General features: G+C 44.1%; 1 protein-coding gene across 1 annotated transcript in view; it reads left to right on the top strand.

The window, feature by feature from the left end:
• The first annotated feature begins 2,745 nt into the window (after positions 1–2,745).
• The window catches only part of TANGO2 (transport and golgi organization 2 homolog), a 366,375-nt gene continuing 354,567 nt past the window's right edge, over positions 2,746–14,553 (top strand). The window contains exon 1 of the mRNA XM_077293385.1: positions 2,746–2,852. The gene's annotated coding sequence lies outside the window, so the exon portion shown is untranslated. The remainder of the gene's footprint in view (positions 2,853–14,553) is intronic.

Genomic DNA, 14,553 nt, shown 5'->3' with positions numbered 1-14,553 from the left:
CCATGGGCCGAGTTTTCTTATAACAATCATCCCAACGAGTCCCCTAGCAAGTCTCCATTTTTTGTAGTCTATGGCATGCATCCTGGAATTCCGTTACCCATTTCCGCCTCTTCTGGGGTTCCTGCAGCTGACTCAGTTACCGTGGAATTTTCTAAGATCTGGCAAGAGACTAAGAAGGCACTCAAGAAGGCCGGAGAACGAACAAAGAGGAGTGCCGACAAGAGACGCCTGGATGCTCCTGTTTATCGTCCGGGAGAGAGGGTTTGGCTTTCTTCTAAGTACATTAGGCTGAAGATGCCTTCTTACAAGTTAGGACCTCGTTACATTGGTCCTTTTAAAGTCCTCCGGCATATCAACAATGCTGCCTATAATCTCAAGTTGCCTGCCTCGCTTCGTATTCCCGACGTTTTCCACGTCTCTCTCCTGAAACCTGTCGTATTTAATCGTTTCCATTCTACTCTTGGTGCCTCTCCTCCTCCGGTCAGTACTGATAACGTTTTTGAAGTGAAAGATATTCTTGCCTCTAAGAGGGTCAGGGGTAAGACGTTCGTTTTAATTGATTGGAAAGGCTTTGGTCCAGAGGATAGGTCTTGGGAACCCCGGGAGAACATTAATGCTCCCTACATTCTTAAAAGATTTTTGTCTAAAAATAGACAGGTGGGCTAAGAGAGGGGGTACTGTTACCACTCCGTTCGACAGCGTCGGGTCCTCGGCTGCTCGCGCCGCTGCCTCCTCCATCCTTGGCCACGCCTCCTATGGCTGGTGCAGGCGCTCTAGGACGCGGCCACGCACGTTCCCGTCTCCTTTATGCCCCTATGTGACCTGACCCAGCAGAACTTCCTGTCCAATCACGGACAGGTGTCAGGTATTTCAGGCCTTTCTCCCTCTGTGGAGGTGCCTGATTATTGCGTTCTAATGCTATAGTTTGGCCCCTTTGCTGTCGCTCGCTCAGGCCTGCCCAGCTTGTCTTCTAGTGTTGTCTCTATTTTCCCCTTCATCCTCCATTCCTGCCTTGTGCTTCCCTTGTTCCTATTTTCTGCTTTCCCCACCGTTCCTGCCATTTCCTTCCTCTCCTATTTTACCCTGCTAATTTTCTCAGTTTCTTCCCTTCTTCCGTTTGCCTTCCTCTCTGAGCCGACCCCTGATCCTGGCGTCCTTGGTTTTAGAGGTCCCAGAGCCTGCTTCCTAACTATCCCTGTATAGGGGTTGGAATATTTTGGAGTGTTCGCTCGGGGAAGGGTCATTTCCACGGTCCAGTGGGTCCACTCTAGCTACCAGCTCTCTGTGGCGTAACAGCTGGGTTAAGTAGGTGACATTTAGGCTATGTGCCCACGTTGCAGAAATGCTGCGGAAATGTCTGCAGCATTTCCGCAACTCCCTGCCGCAGGTAAAACGCATGCGGAATTCGCATGCGTTTTCCCACAAAACACAAGGGTTTTGCAAGCGTTTTTAGCTTGCAGAATGCTTGCGTTTTCCAAACTATTTGAAGCATCGCCGTACCGTACCCAAAAACGTGGTAGTTCGCATTCGAGGGTGCGTCACAAAGTATCCGTTAACGCGTCCATAGACTTCAATTAGCGTAACGCATCTTCACGCATGTCAAAATAAGCATGCGTTAGGATGCGTTACGCTAATTAAAGTCTATGGGCACGTTAATGGATCCGTTACATAGCGTTAGTGCCGCTTAGAAATGCATCCATTAAACGGAATGCCTGAACGCGATGTGAACCTAGCCATAGGCGTGGGTTGCGTGACTTCAGTACATTGTGAGCAGTGGCTCTAATTGAGCCCCTGGCACTGACTGACAGCCGGTGACTGAAGCCTCTATGACTGAAAGCCCAAGCCTATCGGGACTCGAGGAACAAAATGAATTTCTTTCCGATAGTGGAGCTCTCAGTTTAGGTACCAGACAGCATCAGAAAGCTATTAACCTGCAGATTAACCTAATACTTGCAGGTTTATAGCGTTTTTTACATGACATGTTCCTTTTAATATAAAAAGACTAACTGGATGTAGAGGCTGATTAGCTTATGCTTATAAATCGCTGCATTGATGGTAAAACTGTTTTGCTTTAGTATTGACAGCATTCATTCTACATGTTTAGAAACTGGTAATGTGGTCTTGTGGGCAAGGTTTCCATGGAAAATACTTGAATCTATGTTTTGTCTCCACAATAGGGTATAGTGCGGCATTTAACATTTTTCCTACTAGTTACAACATTCATGTGACCTCAATCTTTATTGGAAAGACTTGGAGAGGAAAAATAAAATATTTTATTGCTGTATAAGAAATCTTTTTCATCTTGGCTTAATTTGCTACATGTTCAGTAACCATGGGAACTATCCACATGAGATTTTTTGTTTGTGTTTTTGTTTTTTTGCAACAGTTGATTTATTCATTGTCGTCATCTGGATTCATTCAATTCATCTATCTGCAGAAGAGTCTGAATTAGCCAAGGGTGCTTACTTACTTATTTCTGTAATAGGCAAGACTTGTATAGTTGCCTTGCCTCATCAAAGATAATTTTATTTCCCTTATCAAGGAAAAAGGGCTGTTAAATATTATATATATGCTTCCTAAATAAATTCCCAGCAATACTAGTGCTTACAGTTTGTAGACTTGGAGAACTCAGTTATGTGGGCAATATGATTTCCTTTCCAAATGCCCTTTGAGACGATTTTAATTACAAAGATAAGGACATTTTGTAACTGCTGTTACTTCCTGAACTCCAAACTCATTGCTCAACGAAACCAGCCCAGCTGTCGCATTGTGAAACTTTCAAACAGTTTATTCATCAGCAGCTAATCCTTGAAGGAGAGCGGTGGAGGATACGGGAGCCAGAAAGTCACAAGGTAATCACAAACTGTAAACCTGTTTTCTTTGTTCACCATTGAGGAGTGTGACAAATTAATTACTTGTTTATCAATGGAATGCAAAATGCGTAGATTTGAGATTTCACTGCTTAATTTGGGCATATTGCCCGTGAAAAATTAGTGCAGGAACTGATTTATATACTAGGTCAAATAAATGCTGTATGAAAAAACTGAGGGTGCATGCGTGGTCGAGGTGACTTTCTTTAAACAAGCTTTAAGGGTATGTGCACATGTTGCGGATTTTGCTGCAGATTGTCCGCTGCAGATTCACAGCAGTTTTCCATGAGTTTACAGTACCATGTAAACCTATGGAAAACAAAATCCGCAGTGCATATGCTGCGGAAAAAAACGCACGGAAACGTAGCGTTGTTTATTCCACAGCACGTCAATTCTTTGTGCAGATTCTGCAGCGGTTTACACCTGCTCCATAATAGGAATCCGCAGGTATAAAACCGCAGGTGGAATCCACATAAAAACCGCGGTAAATCCGCAGGTAAAGCACAGTGCTTTTTACCTGCGGATTTCTCAAAACAGGTGCGGAAAAATCCGCAGAGGTTCCATCCACGTGTGCACATACCCTAAGGCTACTTTAATTCATCAGTGTTTTACCGTTGAGATTTTTTCCATGGAAGGAGGTAGACTGGCTGAACTTTTTTATCCATAAACTCTTAGAAATGGATCAGGTAATAAAGGAAGGAATTCTGAAGTACAAAGTATATCTTCAGTGTGTTATCCATTTCATATAGATCCCTGTAAACTTAAATGGCTGATTCTGATCAGCAAAACAGATGAGAATAGGAGATAATAATAATTATATTTCTATAGCGTCAACTTATTCCGCTGCACTTAACATTTTAGAGTGGACTTGTACAGACAATAAAAGACATTACAGAATAACAATAATCATAAATCAACAGATACCAGAGAAGTTAGGGCCCTGCTCGCAAGCTTACAATCTGTGGAATATGCTTTGAATCTCATGGACCAGCAGAGACACCAATACGTTTTTTAAACAGATATGTTTGCTACGTATCAATGAAACGCTATGGAAACGTGTGCTGTTTGAGAAAATAATGGACAGTACTAGGATGTGTCACATTAATGTGCGAATGCAGCCTAAGGGTACCGTCACACATTGAAATTTCCATCGCTACGACGTTACGATTCGTGACGTTCTAGCGATATCGTTACGATATCGCAGTGTCTGACACGCAGCAGCGATCAGGGATCCTGCTGAGAATCGTACGTCGTAGCAGATCGTTTGGAACTTTCTTTCGTCGCTTGATCACCCGCTGACATCGCTGGATCGTTGTGTGTGACAGCGATCCAGCGATGTCTTCGCTTGTAACCAGGGTAAACATCGGGTAACTAAGCGCAGGGCCGCGCTTAGTAACCCGATGTTTACCGTGGTTACCAGCGTAAACGTAAAAAAACAAACCGTACATACTCACCCGTCGGTGTCCTTCAGGTCCCTTTGCAGTCTGCTTCCTGCTCTGAGTGCCGGCCGGAAAGTGAGAGCAGATCACAGCGGTGCTGCGCTCTGCTCACTGTACGGCTGCACTCAGAGCAGGAAGCAGACGGCAAGGGACCTGAAGGACACCGACGGGTGAGTATGTACTGTTTTTTTTTTTACGTTTACGCTGGTAACCAGGGTAAACATCGGGTTACTAAGCGCGGCCCTGCGCTTAGTTACCCGATGTTTACCCTGGTTACCCGGGGACTTCGGCATCGCTCCAGCGCCGTGATTGCAACGTGTGACCGCAGTCTACGACGCTGGAGCGATGATCATACGATCGCTGCGACGTCACGGATCGTGCCGTCGCAGCGATGAAAATTTCAATGTGTGACGGTACCCTTACAGTACCAGTTACACCTGCAATACATAATAGTCCAATGTGATGTGTAGCAAACAACACTTTAGATTTTTATTGAAAGTCAAACAGAGTAACAATTTGTCAAGATAACAAGGTAAAAGGGAAAGGCTGGGGACAGTAAAGAAGAAGGGTCAAGAGGGGGTGCCCAAGAAGGAGTTGAGTTCTGCTTGATGGATGTAGTTTATTAGGAGGAATCAGGGTTTGTAGAAGCCTCTCGGCATAGTGGTGGTGTGGCAAAAGCAGTCTTTCATTATGGGCATGCTCACACTTCCAGTATTTGGTCAGTATTTTACAACAGTATTTGTAAACCAAAACCAGGATTGGGTGATAAATACTGAAATGGAGATGTGTTTCTATTATACTTTTCCTCTGATTGTTCCACTCCTGATTGGCTTACATATACTGATATAAAATACTGACCAAATAGTGAACATGTGAACGTGACCTATAGCTGATAGTTTGTCATTGATTACGCACCACGAGATTCATCGTTTAACTTACGAGAGGTCTAACCCCAGTTTTGTCCAAGCTGAGGTTAGTTTGTTTAGTCGCCAGGAAAATAAAAGGAATACTTGGAGACAGAAAGCCAAACATTTCGAAGAGAAGATCTGCGGGACCAAGTATCTAAAAAACCCACCACATTTGTTAATGTTAGAAATGGAAATCCATAAAAAAATATAAATTCACACATAAAGGGGATAAACTAGACAGCTGGGGTACAAAAGTATGTATGACAGACAATACCTAGAAAGGCATGAAAGAATTTGACAAGATGGTCGACTGGATGGGCAATGGATATTATTTATTTTACTCACTTATAGGCTATTTGTACACGTTGCGGATTTTGCTGCAGCTGTTTTCCATGCATTGTACAGTACCATGTAAACGTATGGAAAACAAAATCTGCAGTGCACATGCTGCGGAAAAAAACACGCGGAAACGCAGCATGTCAATTCTTTGTGCGGATACCGCAGCGGTTTACACCTGCTCCTCAATAGGAATCCGCAGGTGTAAAACCGCAGTTGGAATCCGCACAAAAACCACAGTAAATCCGCTGCAAATCCGCAGGTAATCCGCAGTGCGATTTACCTGCGGATTTTACAAAAACAGTGTGGAAAAATCCGCACACCAATCCGCAACATATGCACATAGCCATATAGCGCCATTAATTCCACAGCACTTTACAGACATCTATTATGATGAAAACTTAATAAAAAAGGTCTCCAATAAAAACAGTAGTCCAAAATCATCCAAAAATATGAATGGTAAAACAAGGTGACCAGTCAACTGCAGAAAAAGCACTGCGAGCTCCACGACCTCTGATGCATGTGTTTCTTAGACACACTTTGCTCAGAGACAGCTGGTCCAGATAGGATCTGTGTATTTAAGGGACTGGTAACCAATCATAGACATTATTAAGCCTGTCTACCTATTATATGCTTGACACACAGTGTAGTCATGCAACCGCATATACTTAAATGACATTCTGTGTCAACATACACTGTAGCACAACATAAATATCAGTAATGTGTCATGAACTAATAATTTGTCTATCATAGTGCAATATATATATATATATATATATATATATATATATATATATATATATATATATATATATAAAATGTAACAGCCATTAAGAAAAAGTTGTGCCACAAGTATTTCATTTATGTATAGGTTTGAGCCAATTAGCTCACTATTTTTCAAAAGACTGTTGAAAATGTTATATATGGGCCAATATTCTCAAACATTACTTTCTGATAAACTCATTATGCCCCAACAGGTTTATTGAAGAAAAAAGCAAGTAAAAAATTTTGACTTATTTTGCGAAAAGAAAGCAAAAACAAACAGCCACGCCTGTATTTGAGTGGTCCTAGCTACACCTGGCACCTAAACTGGGCAAAGAACAGAATTCTGTATATTTAAACAGTTTCAAAATGGCAACTTGAAACTGGGAATGATTATATATCTGTGATGTACGTGATATGACCATCAGGAGTTCAAATGCTCAGTGGGCAAACTGAAAGAGCCCATTATAGAAAACAGCAGGACTGTATTTAGATATACAGAAATCTCCTCTTTTCATGGACCCATAGATCCGTGACTCAGATCAAAATAAATCATGTCTCCATGATATGACACAGACAACTCGGTCTGCAAAAATATACAGTGTGAAAGGCAGAATATTATGGGGCATTCTTAAACAGTGTTTATAAAGAGGGCTACTTCCTAGCATTTTTGCCCCCAGACCCTCAAAAGAAAACTAGAAGGCTGCTTCCTTGCTCCTACCAGGTGCTTTGATGCCCTTGTTCACCCCCTCTCCCACTAATAGTCTCACTATACCTGTATCTCTGCCAAAACCCCAGCTAAATCACATAGTAGATCTAGTAAAGTAAGAGGGACAAACTCTGCAGAACCAGGAGAGGTTATAAAAATCTGGATTCGGTAGAGAGTAAAAGGTAAAGAAAACAACTCCAGTCTGAAAAATCACAGCTTGTGAGTCAATATATACATTTATTTACAATGGCATGCAAAAGTATTCAACACCACCCCCACTTTGGCTTTTTACCTATTTTGTTACACTAAAACCAGTGCTTAAATATTTTTGGGATCCGATTTATGTGTAATGCATCAGCACTAAATTATCTTAGTTGGTAAAGTAAACTGAGAAAAATATAAGCATAAATTAAATTTATAGGATCAAATTACTAAAAATTGGCATGTGCATATATATTCACCCCAATAAAGTCAGTACTGTGTAGAGCCTCATTTTGCAGCCATTACAGTTACAAGTCGCTCTGGATAAGTCTCTATGAGCTTTCCATATTCGGCCACTGTCATGTTTGCCCTTTCCTCAGTGCAAAAATGCTTCAGCACCTTCACGTTAGATGGTTCCCTCTAGAGAACAACAATCTTCTAGTCTGTCCATAGATTCTCAGTTGAATTAAGGTCTGGGCTTTGACTACGTTACTCCAAAACATTTAGGCCGGGGTCACACATGCGAGTTTTACGGACGTAAGAGCGCAGAAACTACGTCCGTAAAACTCGCATTATATACGGCACAATTATTCTCAATGGGGCTGCTCCTATTAGCCGTATATTACGGTTCAGTATTATACGGCTTTCTACGGCCGTACAAAATCGCAGCATGCTGCGTTTGTCAGCGTATTGCGCAAATAATACGCCAATGAAAGTCTATGGGGGCGAGAAAAATACGGATTCCACACGGACCTGTGTTATGATCCCAATGGCAGGGGACCTCAAAGATTACAGCAAAGTCTGCAAAACATAAATACCAGCTCATAGGGAAGTGGTAACTAGGCTGACCATATACCTGATCCTAGCGCAAACACTAACAGCAGCCGGGGAACGTGCCTACGTTGGTCCTAGACGTCTCGCGCCAGCCGGAGAACTAACTACCCCTATCAGGGAAAATAAGACCTCTCTTGCCTCCAGAGAAAAGACCCCAAAGTAATACAAGCCCCCAACAAATAATAACGGTGAGGTAAGAAGAAAATACAAACGTAAGAATGAACTAGATTTAGCAAAGAGAGGCCCACTGACTAATAGCAGAATATAGTAAGAAGACTTATATGGTCAGCAAAAAACCCTGCAAAATATCCACGCTGAATATCCAAGAACCCCCAAACCGACTGACGGTGTGGGGGGAGAATATCAGCCCCCCTAGAGCTTCCAGCAATAACAGGAATCACATATTGTACAAGCTGGACAAAAAATATGAACAATGCAAAAGATCAAGAGTACGAAAGCAGGACTTAGCTTATCTTGCAAAGAACCAGGACCTGAAGACAGGAGCAAACAGAAGTGAACTGATTACAACGATGCCAGGCACTGGACTGAGAATCCAGGAAGTTTAAATAGCAACACCCCAGGCCTAACGAAGCAGGTGAGCACCAACCTGGTAAAAGACAATCCAAGTGCCAAATCACTAGTGACCACAAGAGGGAGCCAAAAAGTATAGTTCACAACAGTACCCCCCCTTTAAGGAGGGGTCACCAAACCCTCACCAAGACCACCAGGGCGACCAGGATGAGCAGCGTGGAAGGCACGAACCAAATCGGCCGCATGAACATCAGAGGCGGCCACCCAGGAATTATCCTCCTGACCATAGCCCTTCCATTTGACCAAATACTGGAGCCTCCGTCTAGAGAGACGAGAATTCAAGATCTTCTCCACCACGTACTCCAACTCGCCCTCAACCAACACCGGAGCAGGAGGCTCAACAGCAGGAACCACAGGCACAACGTACCGCCGTAACAAAGACCTATGGAACACGTTGTGAATGGCAAACGACACCGGAAGATCCAAACGAAAAGAAACCGGGTTAAGAACTTCCAAAATTTTATAAGGACCAATAAAGCGAGGCTTAAACTTAGGAGAGGAAACCTTCAGAGGGACATACCGAGAAGACAACCAAACCAAATCCCCAACACGAAGTCGGGGGCCCACACCGCGGCGGCGGTTGGCAAAACGCTGAGCCTTCTCCTGTGACAACTTCAAGTTGTCCACCACATGATTCCAAATCCGCTGCAACCTATCCACCACGGAATCCACCCCAGGACAGTCAGAAGACTCAACATGACCCGAGGAGAAACGAGGATGAAAACAAGAGTTGCAGAAGAATGGCGAAACCAAAGTAGCGGAACTAGCCCGATTATTAAGGGCAAACTCCGCCAATGGCAAGAAGGTCACCCAATCATCCTGGTCCGCAGAAACAAAACATCTCAAATAAGCCTCCAGTGTCTGATTAGTTCGCTCCGTTTGACCATTAGTCTGAGGATGGAAGGCAGATGAAAACGACAAATCAATGCCCATCTTAGCACAAAAAGATCGCCAGAATCTGGACACAAACTGGGATCCTCTGTCGGACACAATATTCTCCGGAATGCCATGTAAACGAACCACATTCTGAAAAAACAAAGGAACCAGATCGGAAGAGGAAGGCAACTTAGGCAAGGGTACCAAATGGACCATCTTGGAAAAACGATCACACACCACCCAGATGACAGACATTCCCCGAGACACCGGAAGATCAGAAATGAAATCCATGGAAATGTGCGTCCAAGGCCTCTTCGGGATGGGCAAGGGCAAAAGCAACCCGCTAGCACGAGAACAACAAGGCTTAGCCCGAGCACAAGTCCCACAGGACTGCACAAATGACCGCACATCCCGTGACAAGGAAGGCCACCAAAAGGACCTAGCCACCAAATCTCGGGTACCAAAAATTCCCGGATGCCCTGCCAACACCGAGGAATGAACCTCGGAAATGACTCTGCTGGTCCATTTATCAGGAACAAACAGTGTGTCGGGTGGACACGAGTCAGGTCTACCAGCCTGAAATCTCTGCAACACACGTCGCAAATCCGGAGATATGGCCGACACGATCACTCCCTCTTTAAGAATACCAGCTGGCTCCGAGACTCCAGGAGAGTCAGGCACAAAGCTCCTAGAGAGAGCATCAGCCTTAACATTCTTCGAACCAGGCAGGTATGAGACCACAAAGTCAAAACGAGAGAAAAACAATGACCAACGAGCCTGTCTAGGATTCAGGCGCTTAGCAGACTCGAGATACATCAGATTTTTGTGATCAGTCAAGACCACCACACGATGCTTAGCACCCTCGAGCCAATGACGCCACTCCTCAAATGCCCACTTCATGGCCAACAACTCCCGATTACCAACATCATAGTTCCGCTCAGCAGGCGAAAACTTCCTAGAGAAAAAGGCACATGGTCTCATCACAGAACAACCAGAGCCTCTCTGCGACAAAACAGCCCCAGCACCGATCTCAGAAGCATCCACTTCAACCTGAAAGGGAAGTGACACATCCGGCTGGCACAAAACAGGCGCCGAAGTAAACCGGCGCTTCAGCTCCTGGAAGGCCTCCACGGCTGCAGGAGCCCAATTAGCCACATCAGAACCTTTCTTGGTCATATCCGTCAAAGGTTTAACAACGCTAGAAAAATTAGCGATAAAGCGACGGTAGAAATTAGCGAACCCCAAGAACTTCTGAAGACTCTTAACAGACGTGGGCTGAGTCCAATCATGAATAGCTCGGACCTTGACTGGGTCCATCTCCACGGCAGAAGGGGAGAAAATAAAACCCAAAAAGGAAACCTTCTGCACTCCAAAGAGACACTTTGAGCCCTTCACAAACAAAGCGTTATCACGCAAAACCTGAAACACCATCCTGACCTGCTTTACATGAGAATCCCAATCATCCGAGAAAACTAGAATATCATCAAGATACACAATCAAAAATTTATCCAGATACTTCCGGAAGATATCATGCATAAAGGACTGAAACACTGAAGGGGCATTAGAGAGCCCAAAGGGCATCACCAAGTATTCAAAATGACCTTCGGGCGTATTGAATGCAGTTTTCCATTCATCTCCCTGCCTAATGCGCACAAGGTTGTACGCACCACGAAGATCTATCTTGGTGAACCACTTGGCGCCCTTAATCCGAGCAAACAAGTCTGACAATAGCGGCAACGGATACTGAAACTTAACAGTGATTTTATTCAGAAGCCGATAGTCTATACAAGGTCTCAAATACCCGTCTTTCTTGGCCACAAAAAAGAATCCCGCACCGAGAGGGGAAGAGGATGGACGAATATGCCCCTTCTCCAAAGACTCCTTGACATAAGAACGCATCGCGGCATGCTCGGGCACAGACAAATTAAATAATCGTCCCTTAGGAAATTTACTGCCAGGAATCAAATCTATAGCGCAGTCACAGTCCCTATGAGGAGGAAGAGCACTGGACCTGGACTCACTGAATACATCCTGATAGTCACACAAATACTCAGGAACTTCTGAAGGAGTAGAAGTAGCAATAGACACCGGCGGAGAATCGCAATGAATTCCCTGACAACCCCAACTTGAGACAGACATAGCCTTCCAATCCAAAACAGGATTATGGGTCTGTAACCATGGCAGACCCAAAACGACCAAATCATTCATTTTATGCAGAACAAGAAAACGAATCACCTCCCGATGTTCAGGAGTCATGCACATGGTCACTTGTGTCCAATACTGCGGTTTATTTTCCGCCAGTGGCGTAGCATCAATTCCTCTGAGAGGAATCGGAACCTTTAAAGGCTCCAGGACAAAACTGCAGCGCTTGGCAAACGACAAGTCCATAAGACTCAGGGCAGCACCTGAATCCACAAATGCCATAACAGGGTAGGAAGACAATGAACAAATTAAAGTCACAGACAAAATAAATTTAGGCTGCAAATTACCAATGGTGACAGGACTGACAACCTTGGTTAGGCGTTTAGAGCATGCTGATATAACATGTGTAGAATCACCACAGTAAAAACACAGCCCATTCTGACGTCTATGATTTTGTCGTTCGGTTCTAGTCAGGATTCTATCGCATTGCATTGAGACAGGTGTCTGTTCAGACAACACCGCCAGAGGTTTAGCGGATTTGCGCTCCCGCAAACGCCGATCAATCTGAATAGCTAGCGCCATAGAATCATTCAGACTTGTAGGAATTGTAAAACCCACCATCACATTCTTAATGGCTTCAGAAAGGCCATTTCTGAAATTTGCGGCCAGAGCACATTCATTCCATCGAGTAAGCACGGACCATTTCTGAAATTTTTGGCAGTACACCTCAGCTTCATCCTGGCCCTGAGAGATGGCCAGTAGAGCTTTTTCTGCCTGAATTTCAAGATTAGGCTCCTCATAAAGCAATCCGAGCGCCAGAAAAAACGCATCAACATCCGCCAATGCAGGATCTCCTGGCGCTAACGAGAAAGCCCAATCCTGAGGGTCGCCACGCAAGAAGGAGATAATAATTTTGACTTGCTGAGCTGAATCTCCAGACGAACGAGGTTTCAAAGATAGAAACAATTTACAATTATTCCTAAAATTCCTAAATTTAAATCGATCTCCAGAGAACAGCTCAGGAATAGGTATCTTAGGCTCTGACATAGGACTGCTAACAACAAAATCCTGAATGCCCTGCACACGTGCAGCAAGCTGATCCACACTAGTAATCAAGGTCTGAACATTCATGTCTGCAGCAAAGCTTCAAGCCACTCAGAGATAAAGGGGAGGAAGAAAAAAAACAAAAAAAAAAAACTCAGAACTTCTTTTCTTTTAATCCCACTTCAGCAATGCATTAACTATTTATGGGCCTGGCATACTGTTATGATTCCAATGGCAGGGGACCTCAAAGATTACAGCAAAGTCTGCAAAACATAAATACCAGCTCATAGAGAAGTGGTAACTAGGCTGACCATATACCTGATCCTAGCGCAAACACTAACAGCAGCCGGGGAACGTGCCTACGTTGGTCCTAGACGTCTCGCGCCAGCCGGAGAACTAACTACCCCTATCAGGGAAAATAAGACCTCTCTTGCCTCCAGAGAAAAGACCCCAAAGTAATACAAGCCCCCAACAAATAATAACGGTGAGGTAAGAAGAAAAGACAAACGTAAGAATGAACTAGATTTAGCAAAGAGAGGCCCACTGACTAATAGCAGAATATAGTAAGAAGACTTATATGGTCAGCAAAAAACCCTGCAAAATATCCACGCTGAATATCCAAGAACCCCCAAACCGACTGACGGTGTGGGGGGAGAATATCAGCCCCCTAGAGCTTCCAGCAATAACAGGAATCACATATTGTACAAGCTGGACAAAAAATATGAACAATGCAAAAGATCAAGAGTACGAAAGCAGGACTTAGCTTATCTTGCAAAGAACCAGGACCTGAAGACAGGAGCAAACAGAAGTGAACTGATTACAACGATGCCAGGCACTGGACTGAGAATCCAGGAAGTTTAAATAGCAACACCCCAGGCCTAACGAAGCAGGTGCGCACCAACCTGGTAAAAGACAATCCAAGTGCCAAATCACTAGTGACCACAAGAGGGAGCCAAAAAGTATAGTTCACAACAGACCTGCAGTGTGACTTGCGAGAAATATGCAGCGGTGTTAGTGAAAAGTCGGTAATTCAATTGCCGGCTTTTTCCTTCTCCTTCACAAACCCGACATGATATGAGACATGGTTTACATACAGTAAACCATCTCATATCCCCATTTTTTTTGCATATTCCACACTACTAATGTTAGTAGTGTGTATGTGCAAAATTTGTGCACTGTAGCTGCTAAAATAAAGGGTTAAATGGCGGAAAAAATTGGCGTGGGCTCCCGCGCAATTTTCTTCGCCAGAGTGGTAAAGCCAGTGACTGAGGGCAGATATTAATAGCCAGGAGAGGGTCCATGGTTATTGGCCCCCCCGTGGCTAAAAACATCTGCCCCCAGCCACCCCAGAAAAGGCACATCTGGAAGATGCGCCTATTCTGGCACTTGGCCACTCTCTTCCCACTCCCTGTAGCAGTGGGATATGGGGTAATGAAGGGTTAATGCCACCTTGCTATTGGAAGGTGACATTAAGCCAGATTAATAATGGAGAGGCGTCAATTATGACACCTATCCATTATTAATCCAATTGTAGGAAAGGGTTAAAAAACACACACACACACATGATTAAAAAGGATTTTAATGAAATAAACACAGCGGTTGTTGTAATAATTTATTGTTCTCGCAATCCATTTGCAAACCCTCGCTTGGCAAAATAATAAACGCACAATATACATACCTTCTGATGTCAGATCACGTCCCACGATGTAATCCATCTGAAGAGGTTAAATAATATTACAGGCAGGAGCCCTGCTAAATGCAGCGGTGCTCGTGTCTGTAATCCCCTGGCGAATGAATGAAATGTAGGTCATTGACCTACATTTCCTTCAGTCGCGGTGATG

Source organism: Ranitomeya variabilis, chromosome 1 (genome assembly GCF_051348905.1).
Source record: "Ranitomeya variabilis isolate aRanVar5 chromosome 1, aRanVar5.hap1, whole genome shotgun sequence".
Lineage (NCBI taxonomy): Eukaryota > Metazoa > Chordata > Amphibia > Anura > Dendrobatidae > Ranitomeya > Ranitomeya variabilis.
Note: the sequence above shows the minus strand (reverse complement) of the source record. Positions and strands in the feature narration are given on the sequence as shown.